This window comes from Phyllostomus discolor, chromosome 4 (assembly GCF_004126475.2).
Source record: "Phyllostomus discolor isolate MPI-MPIP mPhyDis1 chromosome 4, mPhyDis1.pri.v3, whole genome shotgun sequence".
Lineage (NCBI taxonomy): Eukaryota > Metazoa > Chordata > Mammalia > Chiroptera > Phyllostomidae > Phyllostomus > Phyllostomus discolor.
The window spans coordinates 170307690-170330292 of NC_040906.2; positions in this window are offsets into that span (position 1 = coordinate 170307690).

Consider the following 22603-nt stretch of genomic DNA (forward strand, 5'->3'; position numbering starts at 1 on the left):
CACCAATACTTATTATTTTTATACTGATGATTCTATAGAAAAAACCCTGGCTCAGCTTACCTTCAGTGGAAATGCAGGGTGAAGGGACTCCTATCGCATTGACTTGAGCCACAAATAAAAAGGTCAGGAAAAATCTTCTATTAGAAAACTGGCATATCTTCACTTAAAAGTAGCATGGCTTAAGTCCTCAGGGAACTGTTATTGACAAACTTCAAAGTTCCACTAACCTCTTTTTCCTTTTGAGCAATCTTTGAGTCCATGATCCACTCTGACAAGGCTCAGAACTCACCAGAAAGCATTACTCATGGCTGAAGCAAACCCCACTAGCCAGGAGCAGTGGTCACTGTGAAGAAATTACCCTGTGAGTTTCCTATGTACTTCTATGTACTCTTTAAATGTTTTATAAAAACCCAAAGATTGTTTCCCCTAAAATAAGACTTTGTAGTGACTTTAATAACCAAAAATGTTATCTAAAGAACAACAGGAGCTCTTATTTGGAAACTTCCTATTCAAAGTGTAGTGTCCCATAGCAACATCCACATCACTCAGGAGCTGTTGGAAATACAGAATCTCTGACCCCACCTGAAGTCTGATGAATCAGTATTTGCATTTAAACAAGATCCTGAAGTGATTGATATCCATGTTAAAGTCTGAGGAGCACAGGTCCAGAGCAGTGAGCATGTGTATAGTGTGGCCATCACATTCAAAATGACTGAGCAAGTAGAGCAATGAATCTGCATCAAATTTTGCGTTAAGCTTAGATAAGCAGAAACTATTGGGATGATTCAGAAGGTCTCACCTATGGGCAGCTGGTGATTGGCAGCTTCACCACAACAATGAGGCCACTCATGCATCACATCTCATGCAAAGTTCTTTGGTGAAACATGAAATCACCCAGGTGACTCAGTCCCCACTACAGATCAGGTTTGGAAGCCTGAAACTTTTGGCTTTTACCAAAACTAAAATCATCTTTGAAAGGGAACAGATTTCAGACTATTGATGAAATTCAGGAAAACATGGCAGGCCAGCTGATGGCGATTGGGAGAACTGTGTGAGGTCCCAAGGAGCCTACTTTGAAGGGGATGGAGGTGACATTGTCCTACATACAATGTTTGTCGTATCTTGTATCTTCTTCAATAAATGACTCTATTTTTCATGTTATGTGGCTGTATAGTTTGTGGATAGACTTCACACTCTTTTGAGTTTCTAATTTTTATAATTGCTCTTCAATTTTATCTGCCACTGAACAACAGGTTACATGCTTTCTTTGCATGCATGCAAGTTATAAGATCATTTGAAGCACAAATAAGAATGGGGTTGGCAAAAGTAGTTTACAGTTGTTTGAATGGAAAATAATAGAATAATTAATACATGATAATACAAGAATAAACTCTGGGTTTCATATGCTCATGGCTGTAACCTACTTTTGCCAATCCCTGTGTATTATATAGACAGAAAGTCCGGGTGACCAATTCCCATCATTCAAATGTTAGGACCAAAGTGTTTCTTTGTTGGGAACTGTCCTGCCTGGTTTCAGAAGCTGTAACCCCCCCATGGCTAAGGCTGAGTGAGTGACCTTCAGACCCTAAGCCACTAAGGAGACAAAGCTTATCTCCCTGGCAGGGGCACCACCTCTGCTCCTTTTACTTCACCGTGCCTGGCCCCCAATGCTTGATCAGTTAGCCAATGACCAGTAAGATTCCTCAGGGGAGAAATGACCTAAGGCAGGCACGATCATGGGGAGCCCCCAGGGAAGGACTTGGGGGGCTATAGCAAAAGGGCATAATGGACCATCACCCCTTGGCTTTGACATAGCCTGAGTCCTCATTCTGTCAGTGAGAAGTCTCCCAATCTCTTGGCTGCCTTACTTCCCCTGCCTGACTTAAGCCTGAAACAATGACAGAGGGCAATACAGCCCTGTGCTGGAAAGGGTGGGTTCTCTGGGTGGTCAAGCCTAAGAAAGAATGCATAAAATACTGTGAAACCTGCTTGGCTAAAAATGCCCTCAATTAAATGATAAGGGTCCAAGCAGGAAGTAAGTTTGTTCCCCAAATTTTTATGGCCCTTTAACTATCTGACCCTGACTCAGAATAAATCCTCAGAGCTCTTTGAATGTTATCTATTGTTTAATAATTTCTGCCTGACAAATATTGATGAGCTTTATTCCTGTGCAAATTGAAACCAATAAAATCTTGTTAAGGCAAGGGCTGGGGCCACTCTCTCCCCTTGAGAGAGTGGCCATGCCATCCCTTTTCCTCCACAGGACTCAGTAGTCCATATGAATGTCTCATCTCATCCATAACGCCTCAGACACTGCAGGACAGTGTTCGCATCATTTCTGATCTTGCAGATGCACAAATAATATATTTCCTAGTTTAAACCTTCTTGACATAAATTTCCCACCTTTTGCCTTCTCACCTAAGCATACAATAACAGTAGCTTATAGTCACTTTCTATATTATCTCATAATAAGTAAAGTAATCATCAATTTAATGTGTTGGCCTTCACAATTTTTAGTATAATGCTAGGGGCACTGCTTCATGAAACTATCCTTTTAATTTAAACACAAGGCTTCCTTGTTGAAGGGAGCAGTGCCTTTCATGAACCTGTATTCCAACCCAAGTCCCTCAATATAGACAATGACCCTAGAACATTTTTATGTCATTCCATCAGAACATGCTCCTGGACAGCTCTTTAACCCCATACTAAGTTTGTTAATAATGTATTCCTTTTCCGTTTTCTTACCTTTTTACTTTTCAAAACTAGCATTCATTGTCAGCAATGAAAGTCAAAAAAAGCATACTTCCTTCACAGAACCATCATGTTCAGACTGCACATACACAAAACAAATTGCCATGTTAATAATATATGGGCATATGGCAAGTGCAATAAACACAGATCCTGCTAGTTTTGTTTGTTCTGTGCATAGGTCTTCCACAGAATTAGTCAGTTCCTGAAAACATCACACTGTGATGCCATTGGAAACCAGTGCATTGTCTTGCCTCTTCTCTGCAGGTTTTCCCACCATTTCTGAGAAAGCATCTTTGATTCAGCTGTTCACTTGTGCTTCAGCAGCTGTATATGATTTCTGGATCTCAGCAACAAAAGTGCTACTTTACAAAAAGTACAAGATAAAATAAAAACACTAATATTTATATGTGAAATAGTAAATATTTGCTTCTGTCAGCTTTTGAATTTAATACCCTTTCTTTTAGAATCCTTTTGGTTTTAAAGTTATGGTTTATGACTTGTATGGGAATGACCCTTAACTTTGAATGGTTTCTTTATTCATTGGCTAGTGCCTCTTAGCTAATAACTGACTATGCTTTTAGCACTATGCCGTCAATTATGGCTACAAAGGAGACCTCAGTAATGAGAGATCCTAATCCCAACTCAAAGCAACTCAAACACTTTTGGTCTTTATTTCTTTAGAATCACTGTCATCATCACCATCAATTCATGTACTTGAATACCCATATTTAGAGAGATGCTTCTTTTTAAAAAATTATACAATGAAGCTTATTTGTAGAAATAGAAATAAATATATTTTATCTGCTGTTTAGCTAATATTAAATTATAAATTTAATTTGATTAATATGTGTATAATAATTGAAAAGTTACAAGTTATAAGAATAAATAAATGCTGTGTTTTCTCATATTGTTATTTATTTGCGGGTTACAGCTGACTAACTTAAAAAATCACATGTGGTAATGTGTTCTCACTATGTATAATTATAGTGCACCTCATGCCACATATGACTTGCCAAACAAGTTGGACTGCAGTCTGTACCCTGTTCACTGAGACAGATCAGGAGCTTGAATACTCATATCACAACAATATTAAATATAAATGGAAGCTTCTAATGCCTACTCTCAATTTCTGTACAAATCTCATTGCATAGCATCAGACACAATTTGCAATCCGGTATCACTTGGTGAATCTAGTCTGGATTTCAGTCCTGTTTTTTTCCTCCCACAAGGTCTATATGGAGAACTGCACCGTGCTACTAGTTGGAGGTGATTAAAGAACGTACCCACACTGGAGATGCTAAAAGTCTATGTAAGGAGACAGACAAGGAAATGGGTAGTATTCTTATACATGTAGCTGCACAGGATTTTAGTGACAGTACCCAGAGACATAACTAAGTTCAAAAAGCAGGTCAGGGAAATTTTCCTAGAGAAGATAATGCCTGGACTGTATATAGTAAAAAATGACTGAGTGGCAATGAGTTTGGAAAATTTTTCCATAGAGAGAATTTTTGAAAACCAGCATGGCACGGAATAAATGTGTGTTGGAGGAAGGGGGTGGGGAAGTGAGGTTACAGTGAACACTTTGGTGCTTCTGAAGGGTGAAGGGCAAGGCATGACACCAAGGAAGATGGTACTGGAGAGAAAGAAAGTCCAACTTATAGAACCCAGGAACCGCACCGATGACATTCCCTCAGAGGGAAAGCGGCTTCTTTCTTTTCATGCTCTCTCCTTTGTGTATGGACGAATGGGAGTCTGACACAAACCCACCGACTCAGTCCACTCGGAACATGCAGCTCTTGTGCCTCAGCCTTTTCCTGTGGTCTTTAAATTCTTCTGTTACGCCTGTCACTCCAACTCCCCCTTTGTAATTATGTATATAATTAGTCCTTAATTCCTCAAGCACTGGTCATCCAGTAGGTATTATTACAGAATGTTGCTGCTCTCTCTCAAACTAAGTCCTTCTCTGACATATTGCCATATTGGTCAGATGAAGAGGACGACAAGGACAAGTACAGTGACTTTAGACAACTTTATTATGTGAGATTTTAAAGACAGATTTTTTAATATGGTGCAAAGATGTACATTGAAAGTTACTAAAAAATGAACATCTCTTTTCTATATTTTTCGTTTATATATAAATAATCAAAATCACTATAATGTTGAGTTAAAATCCCATTCTTACTTCCTTTGCTCAGCCTGCAGACCTTAACGACCTGCCTCTTTACTATGTTCTGACTCTCCTTGTAAAGCCCACATTGTGCATGGACCCGTTCAGTCACTGTGAAAGCAATGTAATTGCTCTAAAATGCTACTGATTTGTTTTTACTTTATGACCTTTCTCATTTCATCAGAGTAGGAAACTGGATGTTACCCTTTCCAATTAAATAATGTGTTTTCCCATGAAGTTACATTATTTAAAGGTGCAAGCCTACCTTTACCACAATATATTCCTGAAAGCTGTGTGACAAAACAGATTATTTAAAAATGCAACTTTTTCGTAGAAATCAATGAAAATCGGAAAATATTATTTTTGATTCCTTCCATATATATTTAGATATCTGTTTTTATTATCCTAGCTATTCAAAACAACAGAAATAAAAATAATTTATCTTTCATTTCATGAATTAACTTTGAGCAAATAACATTATAGAAGCAAACTTCATCATCATTTAACCTCTTAAGACAATGTTCTCCACTGAATAAAATCAGTGTGATTTCCCACCACAAAAAAGAAATTAGCACATAAAAATACAATTTCATTGACTCAAACAGTAGGCTAACTATGACTTATAGATTACCTAAATGTTTCAAAACAATTCATTTGTTTTCTGATTTAGAATTTGGAGCAGCTTTTTAACCTGATGCTGATGTCTCTGCCACCAGAGATCATTGTCCAGAAAAGTGTTGACTACAGTCTAGAACTTAGAATATTTTCAGGGTCCTGAAATGAGTAGTTAGTATCTTATGGTTGATCCAGTTGATGTTTCTTAAAATAAAAAGCAAGCTTTTAAACTAAGGACAAACCCCACACTTTCCCTGTTTCCTTCCACTACCTCAGATAAAGTTTTTAGCTCAAGTTTTCTGATATCTGCTTACTGACCATCAGAAAATAGTAAGTGCTGTTGTCCTTTTCATCATTAGTTGTCATAGGGCCACTGTGAGAGATAGTAGACAGTTGCCACTGGTCTTAACATTTCATTAGAAAAATGAAAGCTACATAAGCAAGTATCCAATAACTGTTATGCCTTTTCAGAAGAAACCTCCAAATCATACCGAAGAGCTATGAAGGCTGGACTAAGTAGTGCTAATTTTTAAGTACTACTTGTGGTTGGAAATGCCAAATAGCAAATAAAAGGCATTCTAACTTGTGGTGTGAATGCTAATTGGTTAGTAAGGAATGAGAGATGTGAAATCCAAAACTGTAGGAAATGACTAACCATGAATAGTAATACAGCGAAGTGCTGCAAATCACATGCTCCAAATTGACTGTCTGTGGCTTCCACCACTGCTTGTACAGAGCTGCTTTGGACTCTCCAGCACAAGGGAAGAGTAAATCATGAGAGCTGACAATCACTTGTGTTCTTTCCAAATTGTTTGAATTCTTATTGAACAGCTAACCATTGCTCAGACCATTATTTAATTATGAAAAGTGTTCAGATCTCTTGAGAAAATATCAGTAGTTGTATCAACATATATAGTGAATAATTTGACTTTGTATCTGCTAGAATCCCCACATTTCCCTTATAACTGTTTTGTAATTTACACTTCTCCCCAGGACTTGGGGGCTGTTCAAGGTGGAGATCATGGCATGCTGTACTGTGTGTGCCCTCTGTGTCCCCACCAGTCCACATAAACACAGCGCTCAGAATGTGCATGGAACTGCTTGCTTTGAAATACCATTCTCTTCCACAGATAAGACTCTTTCTATTCCATAACAGCCCACTCCCTTCTTTATTTTATTTTTTGGTGTTATTTCCTCCTCCACCCAAAGAGTTGCACTGATGAAAAGTTAAAAATAACAAAAACCTACATGCTTTGTGTTTGCAAATAATCTCATGGAAGTGGTTCACATCTTTGATCTGTTTCTTTTCTTTGTTCACATCTGTTGTCTATTTTAGCAGAAATTCTCTTTCAGGGCTTGAACTGCAACTTTGATTCACCACCATGCTTTTGTGTACTGGTCCCCAGCATGGGGCATCAGGGACTAGAGATTTCCATGGGAAAAGATAGAATAAACTTCGAGTGAACTTCTAATGAGTGGATTTAATATTTTGACCATACTTTCCTTTGGATTTGGGGGGATATTCCTAGGGAAGTTCAGACACTTAGACCTGTTTTGAAAGACCACATTATACTTCATTCCTACTGAATAGGCAATGGTTAAACCAATGTTTAAATGCCTGTGTTTGGAACAAACAAACCAAAAAAAAAAAATAAAAATAAATAACCCCACAACAAACCTTTAAATTAATATCACTCATAACAAGATTACAAAATGCCGAAATTAGCTGTAATACTCAAGTGTGGACATTTATACCAAATTATGCCCACTGCATGTATTTGTGTTTGCATGTGTGTGTAAATGCATGAGTTATGAAAGGAGAGGAATTAGTCAATTACATATTCAAGCAAAATAATCTACTTGTGGCTTTATGAAGAAAGAAGCCACCTAACCAGTTAAAGCTTTTACTTTCCAAGTAATTGTTAAGGCACTGTATAAACATATTTGAAGAAGAGACTAACTCTGTTCTTCCAAAGGCTGTTTAGATGGGTCCTCCCAGCCTCCAAGGTGGTTGCTTACTCAGATGTTCTCTCTTTTGGTTGGATTTCTACCCCACCCCTGGTGTTTTTGTAGGATATATGTTTATATAATTCTTTTTGATGATGCGTCCTTATTAACTTATCTCTAAAAGAGGAAATGGCCCCAGAGCCCTTCATTATTCTCTGAGATTTTCTTTCTCACTCATCAAAGCATATTAACCCCTTTGAGTTATATTTCAATGCCTTTCTTCAGCAACAAAAGACTGCTCTAGCCATGTAGTATATGTGAGGAATGGACGGGGGAGAGAGAAGAAGAGATTTGTAAGTACATTGAAGAGGTAGTTTCACAGAGGATTATTTTTCTTTGGAAGTTTCATGTTTGGAGTTTATGTCTAGAGAAATCTAGGAGGAGGAGCTATGGTCTCACTGTACTGTCCATTGCCTTTTAAACGTACCCTAATGTGATCAGGAGCCTTGTGTGTCCAGCCCAGAGTGAGATGGAAAGTGTCCTCTGTGCGTCCCAGTGGAAGAGGACGGAGAAATGAAGGTCCGTTAGTCTCTCTGCACCATCTCCCTCGACTGACCCTCTCTCCTCCAGGACACGGCCGCTGGATCCCTGTTCGAGGATGCTTCGTTGGCTCCAGCACTTACTATTCCAAAGCAAAAACTTCTGTGTACAAGGATAGATTTTTTTTGGATTTTCATCACAAACAAGGATTGTAAAAAATACAAGTAAATGTAGGTATTATAAATTCAGATTTATTCATATGGTTGGATATGACATGGCTGTAGTGTGAGGTTTTTGTAGGTTCACTGTCACACGAGCATGTCCCCTTTTCATAAATGAAACTTCCCCTCACCTCAGCCAGCTGTCTCACGACTGTGTGCTGCCATTCATGAAAACTTTAGGCACACGTACTGGGGAAAACTGATCTCCACTATCAGAAAATCAACTTAAAACACACATCCTATTTCTAAAACATACATAATAAGTGATACTGTTTAAGGAAATCAATTACCAAAAAAACATGAATACAGTAGTTCAGATATTATGTCTTCTTTTTACTTTCTATCAACCTAGAAATTGCATAAATACATCTAGTTGCATCTAGGAAATTGTGAACCTTAATATATCCAATTTGGTGGTAACACCAGGCAGCGCATGTGTTTAAGGTTTAAGTGAAGCGATGGTGTGTTTTCTCCAGCTGGAATATATGAATACTTCAAAGTCCTCAGCTCTTGACTGATTAAGATTCCATGTCTTATTGATTTGGTTTCTAGAAAACCAGGGGATTTGTTATTTTCTATGAGTTAGTGGCATTTGAGAAACACATGTGTAGAAGACTTGCAAAATTTATATCCGCATGCACGTGGGGGCACTTTTATTAATCTCATATGAACAAGTGGACTCTCCAGGTTATTTTTTTCCTGTGAAATAAGTCATATTATAGCTCTTTTATTTGCTGCCTATATAACATGGTAGGAAACTAAAATATATGCTTGTTTTTAAAACCAGATGGAAAATCTTGCTGGCTAGATAGCACAGTGTCTTCCACGGACACCCAAAAAAGTACAGCAATATTTTAAAAATCTTTTTAGAAAGAATCCTCCCATATTTTACAAGTCTTTTTAGAAAGAAAAAATACTTTTTTGAGGAATTAGGATTATTGTGTTCTTTTCTTCCTTTCCTTTTGTAAAGAAAAAAGGAAAGGCTTGCCTAAGACAGGACTGTCTGGTGCTGCACGCTGGCTGCTGAAGGCCCAGTGTGAGGTGCAAGCAGAGTTCAAGACTGAAACAAATGTCCAAATGCAAGGCGAGCATAGTTTCTTTCACCACTGCAATGCTCCGTGTATTAATCTGAGCACTGGAGTTCTTTTCTGCATTTTTGGTTTCAGTTTTTATAAAAATAAAAACCCTCAATATAATGACAGGAATAATTTCTGAAGCCACTAATGTGTTTTTCGGAGTCAGCACAGATTAGTCTCCCTGGCAATGTTTCCTTCTTGGTGTGCGTTTCCACACTCTCTGCCCTGAATATGCAGACTTTAATCCTTTTTAATCTTTCGACATCCAGAGTAAAAGTTTCATCATCGAGCAATTTACTGCTTGTTTCTAAGGCTCTGTTTTACAATACAGAATAGATTCTCAACTATATAAGAAGGTAACAATAGCCCTTTTACAAGCCAGACTGTTAGTGTCAACAATGTCTATAGGAATCTTTAATTTGGGGGGAATACATTATGATCTGTAGTTTGATAGACATACTTTTTCATACTTATTCATGATTCCACATAAAAACTGATTAGTATCCACTGGGTCTTCTACTGTAAATCATTTTGGTGTCTGTAGCATTAATGACAATAATAGTCAACATTCATGAGAGCTTAGTGTATACTAATGCTCTTCTGTGTTTTATGCGATTCACCTAGTGTTTGAGTTAGGTACTCTCATCATATCCATAAGGAAACTGAGGCACACATTTCCCAGGAAAGTAACTTACTTCAGGTCACCAAGCTGGCAAGTGGCAGAGCCAGAATTCTAATCTAGAACATCTAGCTTCAGAGCTATAACACGTAACTAAGGCACCACGGACATGGCCCCACAGACAGGAATAGATCATAGCCCCACTGATTGTATCATTATGCCATTGCTCAGGTGCTTCTGGATTTGTCAGATGATGGAAGGGCCTGTTGAAGTCATGCCAGTGCAATGGTTGATGGACAGTGCCTTTTGGGAAGATGCTACCTGTAGCAACCCAGTGACCTGCATGGTACTGTTCCTCACATAAGCCGAATGTAGAGATCTAGGAGCAAAGGGATAGAAGCAGAGGTGGCACTCTTCATACCTGGAGAGGTAGATCCTAGGAATATTTAGACTGACAACCCTAAGAAAGCAGGCTCTGACAGATTAGAGCTGTGCTATCCAGTATGGTAATTAATAGCCACATGTGGCTGTATAATTAAAATGAAATAAAAATTTTTAAGTCACTTCTTCAGATACATCAGCCATATTTCAAGTGCTCGTTAGCCGCATGTGGCTTAGTAGGTGCTTTTGGACAGTGAAGATATACTTGCATCAGCACAAAAAGGAACATTAGGCAGAACTCTTAGGGCTAGTAGCGCTAGCTGAGGATTTAAAGCTGAAAGGAACTGGAGTCTGGCGGTGACAGCTGACACAAGAGCCAAGGTAGCTGTGCCAGGGCCAACTTCCTAGCCAGACCCCCGTTGTAACTGGCCTGAGCCCCCTCCTACTGCCGAATGTTACCAGGCACTGTTTTCTGCAGCCTGGATTCTGAGCACCACCTAATTCCTTCTAACAAACTCCTTTCCTGTTTAAGTTAGTGATGGTTGTTTTCTATTAGTTGCAGTAAGAATCTTTCCTGGTAGAAGCTCCTTTACTTAGCATTTTCTAACTGGAAAACCCACATTTTAGGAAATTACTGAAGTTAGATTGTTACATATTAACATACTTGTCTTTGAATCTCACAGGATAATTACTTAGAAAAAAGCAGGTTTGGGCATAGAATTAGGTAAACCTGAGATTAGCAAGAATGGCAAATATTTTTTCTCCCTTGTCCCAGTGATTTTTGGAGCTTCAGGAAGCTGTCTGGTGGGGGTGAATTGATGCTGCCACAAGGAAAAAATACCATCTGTTATAGAGGGTGTTCTTGTGAGAGCTCCATGGACTGCAGACTTCGGGGGCACCCATATCTCATGGAAACAATCCCAAACCTTTGATTAATAGTGATGAAAACTACAGCCAGTGCTATAGAGAATTACAGGAACAGTTTGTTCTGTACTTGGGATGGATGGCTAATGGAAGAATGGTAGCTCCAAAGTAGTGCCCCTAAGTAACAGCCAGCTGTGCTTGGCAGTGTGGCCACCTTACGAGGACCATGCAGGTTCAAGCCAGAAACATGGCAGATTGAAAAAGGAGCCAGAGTGAAAAACTGGGCTGCATCCGAGGGAGAGCATAAGTGAAACGGCACCCTGGAGGGATAAAAAATACCTAAGAAGTGTTCTAAAAAGACTCAATTTCTTACAAGAGTCTATAGGGACTCAAAGTCATCATAATTTGCATTTTAATAGAAACATAATCCTACCAATATTCAGAGTCTAAAAAGGCTAATGGCATTTAAATGATATAAGGAAGAACTTTTTTCCCATTAGATGTATTCAACAATAAAATGGGCTGACCTGTTTGGTAATAAGATACTTGTCACTGGAAGGATTTGGTGAGAGGTTAGATGAGCAACTGTCAGCCAAGCTGTAGAAAGGATTTCTGTGTGAGTGGGATTCAGAAAGCTTTCCCTAGCATAATGGCTTTGTGAATCTCCAATTCCAAATAGAATAGCCTTTGACAAACTAATGTGACTTCGGATAGCAAAGGTAGCAAATTTTTCCTCAAAACCCAGGGAAAAACCAAGAATATTCATTAAAATACTTGGAATTTTGTGGCCAAATTCTCCAGTTTAACTCTCTTCATCCCTAACTCTTTCCATTTTCTTTCTGTTTCTTCTGCATATAAAATAAACTGTGGTTTTTGAGTAAGGTGGAAACTATTAAAATGCTTTAAGGAATAAGTAAATGACTGTTAATACCATTAGAATTTTAATCAGAATATAGTGGACAAATCTTGGGGAATACTAACCCTATTAGCTACAAAGGCTAAAACATTTCTCTGTAGAAAAACAATCATATAAATCATTCTGATTTCTACAGTGTTCTGCATATTTATGTTTCCAAGAACATTTCAGCCAGGGGCTGAGCAACTCGGGGAAATAGAATTATGGCTGAATTTTCCAGGATGTTCACATGTGCAACCAGCTCTGTGGATATGCTTGGAATCTGTTCCTGGCCTAGGATCAGATACATACATAAACTCCTCATAAACTCATACCACATTTTCATCCTGTTTCCAAGAGTAATTCTTCACAAATGCTGGAAGCCTGCTTTATGTTTTACTCATTTATTAATGACCCACATAATCTGTAATTTTTCATACCTTTGGAGACTTTAGGTCTAGCTTAGTCTCTGCCTGTTCTGCTTTTCACATTTGGTTTTTCCTCTAAACACCCCTTCTCCTAGTATATAATATAATAAAATATCAAAATAAACACTCAAATTTTACCATTATTTTTTCATGAATTCACCCAGTAAACATTTGTTTTAAAAATCAATTTTTCATATACACAAATATGTACATATATTTTTGCCAAACAATATGTTACCACCATATGATGTTGCTTATAGTATTGTACATGTTCCTCTTGCTAGTATGTATTCTATGTTTTGTGAGTTTTGTTTTTTTGTCTCCATAAGTAAACTGTAAGCAGTTGAGGGCAATGTTACTATTCCGCATATGGTCTAATGATCTAACAATGTCCACAATATACTAGCTATGTGATAATATTTTCTGGTTTTATTTTTAACTATGAATATTCTAATATTCAGCATGGCAAAAGCCAACAAAAGGACAAGCATCAGTGAGCACTAATGTTAGCTGGTACCTGTTGAGTGACAACTATGCGACGGTCTCTTTCGTTTTGCATGAATTAGCTTATTTAATTCTTACAACAAGCCTGTAATGTGGGCATTATTATTATTATTATTATTTCTCCTTCACTCATGAGAAAACTGAGGATGAGAAGTTAAATAACTGGCTCAGGATCACAGGAGCTCCAAATGATCACAGTAAGGAAAGTGGTGAAGTCAGAATTTGAACACAGACCACCTGGCTATGCATCCTGCACTTTCAACTACTAACGCATGTTGTCTCTGAAGATGAAGAACAAGTTGAAAGATGTGGAAAATGTCTTTAGTTTTCTTTTTTCCACTTTGTTTTATAAAACCCTCCATCTGGAAGATCAGATAATTCAAAGGTCGCAAGGAAATTGAATCCTTCCTCTCCGACACTCCCACCAAACAAGCACGCTCTACCCTCGTTCGCAGGCAGACAGCATGAAATGGAGGGCACATGGCAACCACCCTCTGCATGGCATCACACACAGTGAGGAGCACGGGCTGCCGAGCTCTCTTTCCTGCGCCTGAGAGAACGTGGTTGTACAGCCCACAAAAAATAAGTACACATTCCCTCTAAACATCTCTCCCTGGGGTTATTCAGTGATAAACATCCTGCCTCAAAACTTTAGGTTCAGCTTATGTTTCTTCCTTACTCTGAAATAAAATCACACCAAGATAAGACTATCGATCAGTCCAATTCCCCTGCTATACACAGGTCTTTAAATGTTTCAGACAGGTTCACTCAGTCATTCATTCCTTCAGCAAACTGTTATTCAATCTCCCTTCCACGGCAGACACCGACCATGATTTCAGCTAAAAGACAACACATTTCTGCCCTCGTGAATCCACAGTGCCTCATATTGTTCTGGGTTGACTTTCCCTTTGCATCAATTTTAATTTATTTTCCACTTGTTTTTATCTTGTTTTAATGTATCCTTCTCCATGAATGACTTACATCTTGTTAAAAGCAAGATTTGTCCATGCCCATGAGTCCTTTTTCCTTTTTGCTCAACAGTGTGGTGATTGCTGGGGAGAGGAGGGTATAAGGGAACTAAAATATAATGTAAAAAAAATACAATAAAAATCAAATAAAATACCAAAAAAAGAGCAAGATCTGAAGGAGAGATAATTAACTGGATATCTAGCAAGGTAGATGATAGAAAGATTATTACAATGATAGTGATAATAGATAGAAGATAGATACATAAACAGATTGGTAGACAAGAGATACATAGATACATAGACAGATAGTAGGCAGCTGGGTGCTTTAAAATTCCTTGAATTTGGTATTATGCTTCAGTTGCTACTGACTAAAATCTTACCTGTTTATAGTTTTTAGCCATTACTGGCCTCTGCTTGTATGATCTTTAGCACTGAGCCACCTAAACAGAATGAAACCTAAGCAGAATGAAAGTCCATTTGATTTTTCCCTTTCGCATGCCTCTTGTACACTCTCTTTTATCTATAAGACCTATTTCTACTGTCCTTGTCCAGACCCCATGGTGGGGCTACAGAAGCGACCTTTCCAAATATTCATGTATCAAATTCAAACTGGGGTTCCTGCCCATTCACAATGATTCCTGTAGTGACTGCCTCTGTGCTATACACACTCTCCTCTCTGGGAGAAAGTAGTCCCCCTTCCCCATCCTATCAAGCACATGTTCTGAAGAGTAGCTACCAGTTTCTTGCTTGACCTTATCTCCATAGCTACAGTATTTGACTAGAAATACTATAACGCTTAGAAAGCTATTTGGCTGCAAGTAACCTAAACTGTTTAACAGTAGGTTAAGCAAGTACAAGTTTCTTTTTCTTAAATAATATAAACACTGGAAGTAAGTAGTTGCTCACATTAGTTATAGTGGCTCAAAGAATTTGTGCCTATATTTTTGCGATTCCCTTAACATTTCCCATGTACACGTTAAGTAATTCAGGATCACTAGTTGGCTACTGCAGCTTTAAGCAATATGTTTGCTCTAAGGGCAAAAAGATAAAAGCAAGAGGAGGAACGAGTGTCCCAGTCAAGCCCAATTCCTTTTATCAAGAAAGGAAATGGGGTTTTTAGAAACTCCTACAACATACTTTCTTTGGAATCTCATTGAAATGAAGTAGATCTGTAAGGATACCTACAGTTGTAAAAAAACATAAAATAAAATGATTGTAATGCTTAGCTTAAACTAAAAAAGATCTGTTGTGTAGGGCTGGACCCACTACATCCCTAAACAAAATCATGGTTCTATTTTCAATTAAGAATTAGAAAATAGGTGAGCCCCAAGGCCATCAAAACATCCCATCCCACGACCTTGGGATTTGTCATGGATGGGCACGTGACCCAAATCCCACAGACAGAGCCCTTACACAAGACTGTTGGAAGTGGTGAGACAGCTGCCTATAGTTATAGATGAGGCCTGATCAAGAACTGTGTGTGAGGGAAGGATGCTGACATAGGAAGAAGTAAAGATGAGGCAGGCAAAGAAAATCCGAATGCCACGCAGGTCACTGATTCTTACAGAGTCGTTGTTAAGGCTGGTTTTACATCCACCCTAGGTTATAGAATCCAATCAATTCTCTATCATGCTCAGACTAGGTCAATTTAGATTTCTACTCCTTGCAACCAAGACTCCTGTTTAACTTATTTCTTAACATGTTTCCCCCTTTCCAGCCTCTTCCAAGTCAGTCAGTGCAGCACTGAGCAATTAGAGTGGTTTTTCTAAAAGAAAAAAAAATGCAGTGATACCCCCAATTTAGTATCTGTGGTGTTTTCTCCATCACCTGTAAGACTAAGTTCAAACAATTTATTTTAAAAACTTTTCATAACTTGGCTCAGACAGTACACAAATATATGCTTTCACCATATGAAACTTTTAATACTCTTAAAACAAGTCATGCATTTCCATACCATGATAGCCTTTATCTGGGACCTTTCCCAGGTTGTCCAACTAGATAACCCTAATGAGTTCCTGAGGGCCCAACTCAGCATAACCTGCCTCCATAGCTTTCACTGGCCCATATATTCACTCTTAAACATACATACACCCAGCTGCAAAAAGTCTCTCTCCTGTCCTTTGTCCAGCTCCAACAGGCTCTTTTATCATACCAGGGGCTGCCATGCAGCATAAGTACTCCCACTTAAATGTGAGTGCCCCAAGGGCAGAGTCTGAGAAAATTCAATGAGTGTTTATATAATTGAAGTAAGTGAGTTATTTGTACAAGTGGAAGAATTAAAAAGTTCCTAAAAACATCTGAATTTTTCTCCCATTTGGCTTATACTCAATTAAATCCCTCAGCACTTTTATAGGCTCTCATTTTATCATAATGCTACTGATATTTTGCAATTTAAAGAATATGTCTGTGCATGATAATTTGCATTATAAACTTGGCATTGTGTTTTAGCCCAGCTTTTCAGGTGTGAAACACTTTGATCATTTGATTCTATAATTGGAAACTATCCTCCCATATTTATGTATAGCTTCAATAATTGGGTATTATTTACATAGGTATATGTAAATATGGGAGGGTATGTAAATACAAATTTACATGTGTGTGTAAATTTACATATGTAAATATATACATCTGTATATGTATAGCTTCAAGGTTTTATTGATAATATATTGAAAAAGATAAAATTTAGAGTCACCTACTAGAATCCATAAGTAAAGCTGACATTGATCCATTGATGATTAGTCTTTGAGCCTAGTTTTCTCTTCATTTTAAAAAATTGAGGTATAACTGACATAAGCCTAGTTCTTTATCTCACTGAATCCATCTAACTAGAGTTTCATCCAAGCCACAGTTCTTAACTTTTCCCTCAAGCAGTCAGTAATTTTGGAATGGGATGGAAAATGCATAAATATGCCTATTTTAGAGATGAAGAAGCCTAGTTTTAGAAAAGCCACATGACTGTGAAAGCTTATAGAACTGATAAGTGGGAGAGTCAGTTTTTCTAATACTAAATTAGATCATTGTTTCATTACACAAAACCCCTCTCAACTGAGATTCTATCAAATGTCCTACTGAAACAAAACACTGTGTCTATAGCATTTTCTTATCTCAACAAAGCTCATTTAAGTAGGGAATTATGGCTCTTTAGTATGGTTTGTTTCCAATGAATCCATGAGATTTCTGAACAATCATGGCTCCTTTTTCTACATGTTTACCAACCATCTGTTAATAATTTGGTTTTATCCTAAATGTCTCTTTGGTTATACAAGATGTCTTTACTCAGAGTATTTGCTCAGCTTCTTATAATCTAGAAACTATAAGACTTCTATAGATTTTTCATTCTGTAAACTTACTTTCTCAGTAGCTATATAATCCAAGGAGGCTCAGTGTGGCTATGGAAATAGTGAACAAGCTTAACACCTACCATATTTCTTCTTCTTCTTTCTCCTGTGGGGAATTTTTCCTCCTAAACTGCTGTATTAGCATGGGCAGTTTGACCATTTCTATATGAAAAGGGCTGATAGGCAAAAATCCATTTTGGAAGAGGGGCACTACATATTTATCTTGAATCTGCATGCATAGCAAACTCACTATTTGTTTTGATTTGAGTTTGTATGTATTTGGTATATTTGGAAGACTTACAGATACTGGGGTAGGGGACTAAGCACTGACCCCAGCCATCTTTGGTATTGCCACTGAATCCTGGCCTGCTACCTCACATGCTCATTCCTGAATTTCCATATCATCCAAGTGACATGCTTGCTCTGCTGTCAATAAGACCAAGGATTGAACAGAAGCCTGCTAATTGTCCAAATTACTCGTGTCTGGCTGCCAACTGGCAGTTTCCCCTGGAACAGTAGTACACTGCCTAGTGAGAGAAGTCACTGTAGTGTAGACCGACCTGAGACACTTCCATCCCCCAAGGGGAGCACAGCAGAGGGACTCAAAGACTTCGCCAACAAGAAGTCTGAGGACTTAATTTCTCCAGAAAGGAGCAGCCTGTTATGCAAGCCAATGAAATTACAAACTAAAAAATCCAGACTCTAAAATACCTCTTCATAAAATTCACATTGTGAGAGAGGTAAAGGATTAGATCTGTGCTTAAATGTCCTCACTTTTATTTCAGATAAACAGGAAGAAGAAAGAGGAGGAGGAGAAGGAGGAGGAGAAGAAGGAGGAAAATAAGGAGGGGAAGAGAGAGGGAGAGGAGAAAGAGGAGGAGAGGGGCTGCTTTATAGTATACACTGAGGAAGTTAATATTCAGTTTTCAACTGAGAGTTCCTTGGAGAACAAATATGTCCAGCCCTGGAGCCTATTACATACTTCTTGCCTGAGTTTGCCTATGTGCCACATAATTGATTGTACATTTTACAGATGCACACACACACTGCCCTGATTTAGTGAAGATAACAATTAAATGTAAGGACACTGTTTCTCAACTGTCAAGACAATGGGGCCAAAAAAGATTACTGCTCAATGTAAACCAATCTCTGAAGCTCATAAGCTTAAAGGCATTTCCTTCCTTTGAGGTGTCAGGGCTAACTCTGAGGGGCAAGGCTCTCAGAAAAGTATCGCTTTGTGTGCCATTCGTAATGAGATCATGTCAACATAATTTTTTGAATTTTGGAATTCCTTGTTCTTGAAAAGGACCATAGACACAAAAGACATCTCTACGATGGGAATGGTAAAGAACTGGGAAGGAAAAGGACTCGATTTCATGATTTTGTATGGTTTTGATGAATTTAAGATGAGGTAGGGAGACTATGGCTTCTCTTTTTATACATAAGTCTTAAGAATTTTCAGTGTCTCTTGGTAAGCCAATTTCCTTCTGCTTTATAAACAGTTTCTCAAATAACAATGTAGAAGTACCCCTAAAATGGTAATTTCATAATCTAGGGGTGATCCTAGACATGACTTCTAAAACTCAATTAAAATAATCAGCCATTTCCATACTTTTCTGGGGTTTAGAAATTTGATTAAATTGATTGGTCACTGAAGGGAACAGTATATCAGTCAATGATTGTTTCTAATGAAATTTAGAAGTTAGTTATTTCAACTTTGTTATGTTTTTTCAATTTCAAGTTGTTGATATAGTGAAAGATTACTGAACTCAAGTATCCACAGAAATATGTCAGGCTAAAATATCATTCTATTTCCTGGATAATCGCCAACAAGAAATGTATTTGCCTGTACTGAGGGGCAACCATATCCCCCAAGTTAAGTCATGATTGTTTTAGAGGCAGGGGCTTCCCTTCATGTGGAAACTGAAGAATTGGCATTAGGAACTTGGAGGCGGCTGTCGACTCTCAAAACATTCTTCTGTTGTCTGCTTATAGGTTTGCCCACAGAGTTAAACACTTGGAAAAACATTTTGCAAAGAAAAATGTGAAGTGCTTATTCATGGGAAATCTTTAACTCCACCCAGGAAAAGATAAATTGTACTTAAGAACTACTCTTTAAGAGTGAAATGTTTATGGAAATGAGAGGCTAATTGTCAAAAATGATGAAAAACAAATGTGAAAGGCCTTGTGTTTGGAACTCTGGCCACATGGAGCGTTTAAACAAGCATATGCTGCATTTCAAAAAAAGAAAAGAATAAGAGGCATAGTTTCAGAAGTTGCCATTTTTTGGAAAAAAATGTTCAATATAACAGTGGGGGGAAAAAGGAACGTGGCTGCCAAGAAACACGAAACAAGAAAAATGAAACATGTTTGCCAAAGTGATCTTCTCCGACATTCTGGAGCTCCGCTTTGATATCAGCTTAGCTTTTTATGATCTTCAGTGACATCACAGACCAGTCCTCCTGGAGACATGTGCTAAAGGGGCTGAAATGTGAGCGCTGCTAGCGATAGGACCAAATTCTCTATGGACACGGGATGCAGAGCTCTGCTTGGCCAAGTTCTCAATCTTCCCCAGGTTTTCCTACTAATTTCCGAAGCATCCAAGAATAGGGTCTCTCAAACTCGGCACTTGTGAGGCTACGTTTTTGTTGAGAGAAAGCTGTCCTGTACAGTGCAGAATGGTTAGCAATCACCCACAACCCTGGCCTCTCTGCACAAGATGCCAGCAGCAGTCCCTGTCCAGCTGTGACAAGCAAAAATGTCTTCAGACATTTCCAGATGTCCACGGGGTTGGTGGATGGGGGACAGAAGGAACTGCTATTAACTGAAATCCGCCCCTCTAAAGGATAAAACACTGACTGAGGGTTCTCAGATAAACAGTGTATTGTATATTTGCAAATATGTGCGGCAAGGATGCAAACTTCACAGTGCCAGGACACAGGAACCCTGGTCTAAAAGAGGCCAGTAAAGTGGTAATCCTTCTAATCACTATCAGGTTATGAGCACCGTTTCTGGGACTTGCACAGATTTTGGTCCTGGTTTGCTCACTTGCCAAAGATGTGACCAAGGGCTTCTTATCTGACCTCTATTAACCTCAGTTTTCCTCATCACGAGATGGAGTCAATACTTACCTGAGAGGATGTGGTCAAGATGAAATAAAATAGTGTATCTTAATGCTCACTTGGAAATTCCCTAGTTAGAAAATCATTTGTTATTATATGACTCAATTCATATTCTGATTCAATGAAGCAAGTATGTCAATCCTTTTCTTAACCACTAACCCAGTCAGCACTGACAGATCCCATTAACTGGAACAAGTTTAAATAATCCTACAATGGGACCTATAAATAATTAGCGCTCTTTCCAGCTTTTATTTTCACTTGCCTTTGGTTACCCCCATGTTGGATACATATGAGTCACTTGTTTCTGTGCCATCCACCCACGGTTTTTGTTCTCAGTGGGAATGCCGGTGAAATAGTCAACATTAACTTAACTGTAGTTTGAAACCACATTTGTTTCAATAAACACACAACGTGCTGAGCTGTGTGCATTTAAGAAAGGGGGAATGCTGAGCTAAAATACCTATTTGGGGGCCCAACCTGTTACCGTAACTTAAAGTGTTCTCCAGAAATCATGGTGGGATGCAGGTTGCTCAAAGCCTCACTTTAAACAGAAACACGGCAGCCACAGGAGAGAGGACGGGAAGGACTCTCACAGCAGGCAAACACAGACAGTGATTCGAGTGACAAGAAGAAACAGGCCTGTCTGGAGTGTCTCCTGCTTATTTCTGTGGAAATTTTTCCAAAGACCACACTCCTCAGAATTGTGAGAGGAGACCAATGACTATTATGAGAAACAAAATATCCTTCTTTACAAAAGCTTCCCAGGGGAATTAGGATGTTTACAGCACTTGGAGCACAGTCAAGCTGGCGTGAATTCCAGCACAGCACGGAGAAGTGATCAAGTTTACAACCTCCAGTCGGTACACAGGGCAAGCGTGCCAAGATAATAAATAGCTCCCCAAGAGTGGCATTACCTAGAGAGCTCTCAGGGGGATTCTGCAAGGGAAAGATGATTGCTCATGTACAATCACTTCCATTGAGGGGATCTCTGCTTCAACCAGCTGTGCAACATCAGGAAGGCCTCACCAGGGGAAAAGATCTGGGGTCTTCGGCATGGTATAACCGGTTAAGCCAAACAGTCAAACACTCTCCCCATCTCCATCCAGCCCCATCTCCAATTTGATGGTGCTCCTGTATTGGCAGGGCCCTCCCAGGAACAAGAAATAGAAATACAGCTCATGCCAGGTTAGGCCAAGGACAAATTCATGAACTCAGTAAAAGGACAAGTTGACTCAAGAAAAGAAGACCCTCAGTCCAAGGAAACCATGCAGGCTCCTGAATGTGGGGTATGAGCATTTATCAGAAAGGAGACTGCAGTTCTGGGCATGCAAAGCCATATATATCCGTTCCTACATCCAGTCATTTCCCATGTAAAATCTTAATGCATAGCAGTGTCAGGGCTTTCAATCAGGCCCACTGTCTGCTTTGGTAAATGAAGTTGTGCTGGATGTGGCCAGGCCCACTTGTTTGGGTACTGTGTGTAACTGTCTGTATGGTTTTGCCCTGCAGGGGAAGAGTGGAATAGGTGCTGTGAAGACGGTGGGGACTGCAAAGACTGTATCTATTATCTGGCTCTCTACAGGAAAAAAAGAAGTGCTGATCTCTCTTTTAAGTAATTCTCTCAGGGAATACGTAGATTTAAAATCTGGCTTAAGTGAATCCCAAATGGTTACAGGTTTAACAAAGCTTTCCAGTACCTAAATGTTTCTTTAAAAGAAAGTTGGTTATATATGTATTCCTGTACTTACCCTGAGATATTTAGTAGTTTATATCTCCCTTTTTACAGGTTAAAAACATATGGGGTGATATATATTTATTTGTGAACATGTCTTGTATTAGGTACATTTGATAATTTGTGAACAAATAACTAGGAATCCCATCATCCTAAACATTCCAGAGTTATATGGATTATGGTTATAACTCCTGTTTTTTTGTATTAACCAACTGATTATAAATCATTAACAGATAAGAAGCATCCATTCATGTATTTAAATCTCTTGAAAAGTCTAAAAAGCCCTGGACAAGATTTGACATAAGTAATTGCTTATACTCTTGCTGATTTAGTTATTACCGATTAAAATAATAATATTTTCCCTAGGCGTGACTTAGAAGCCTGGTGCTGAAGGTTCTGTAACAGACTTTCTTCTAGTCTTCACTTTATCTCTGT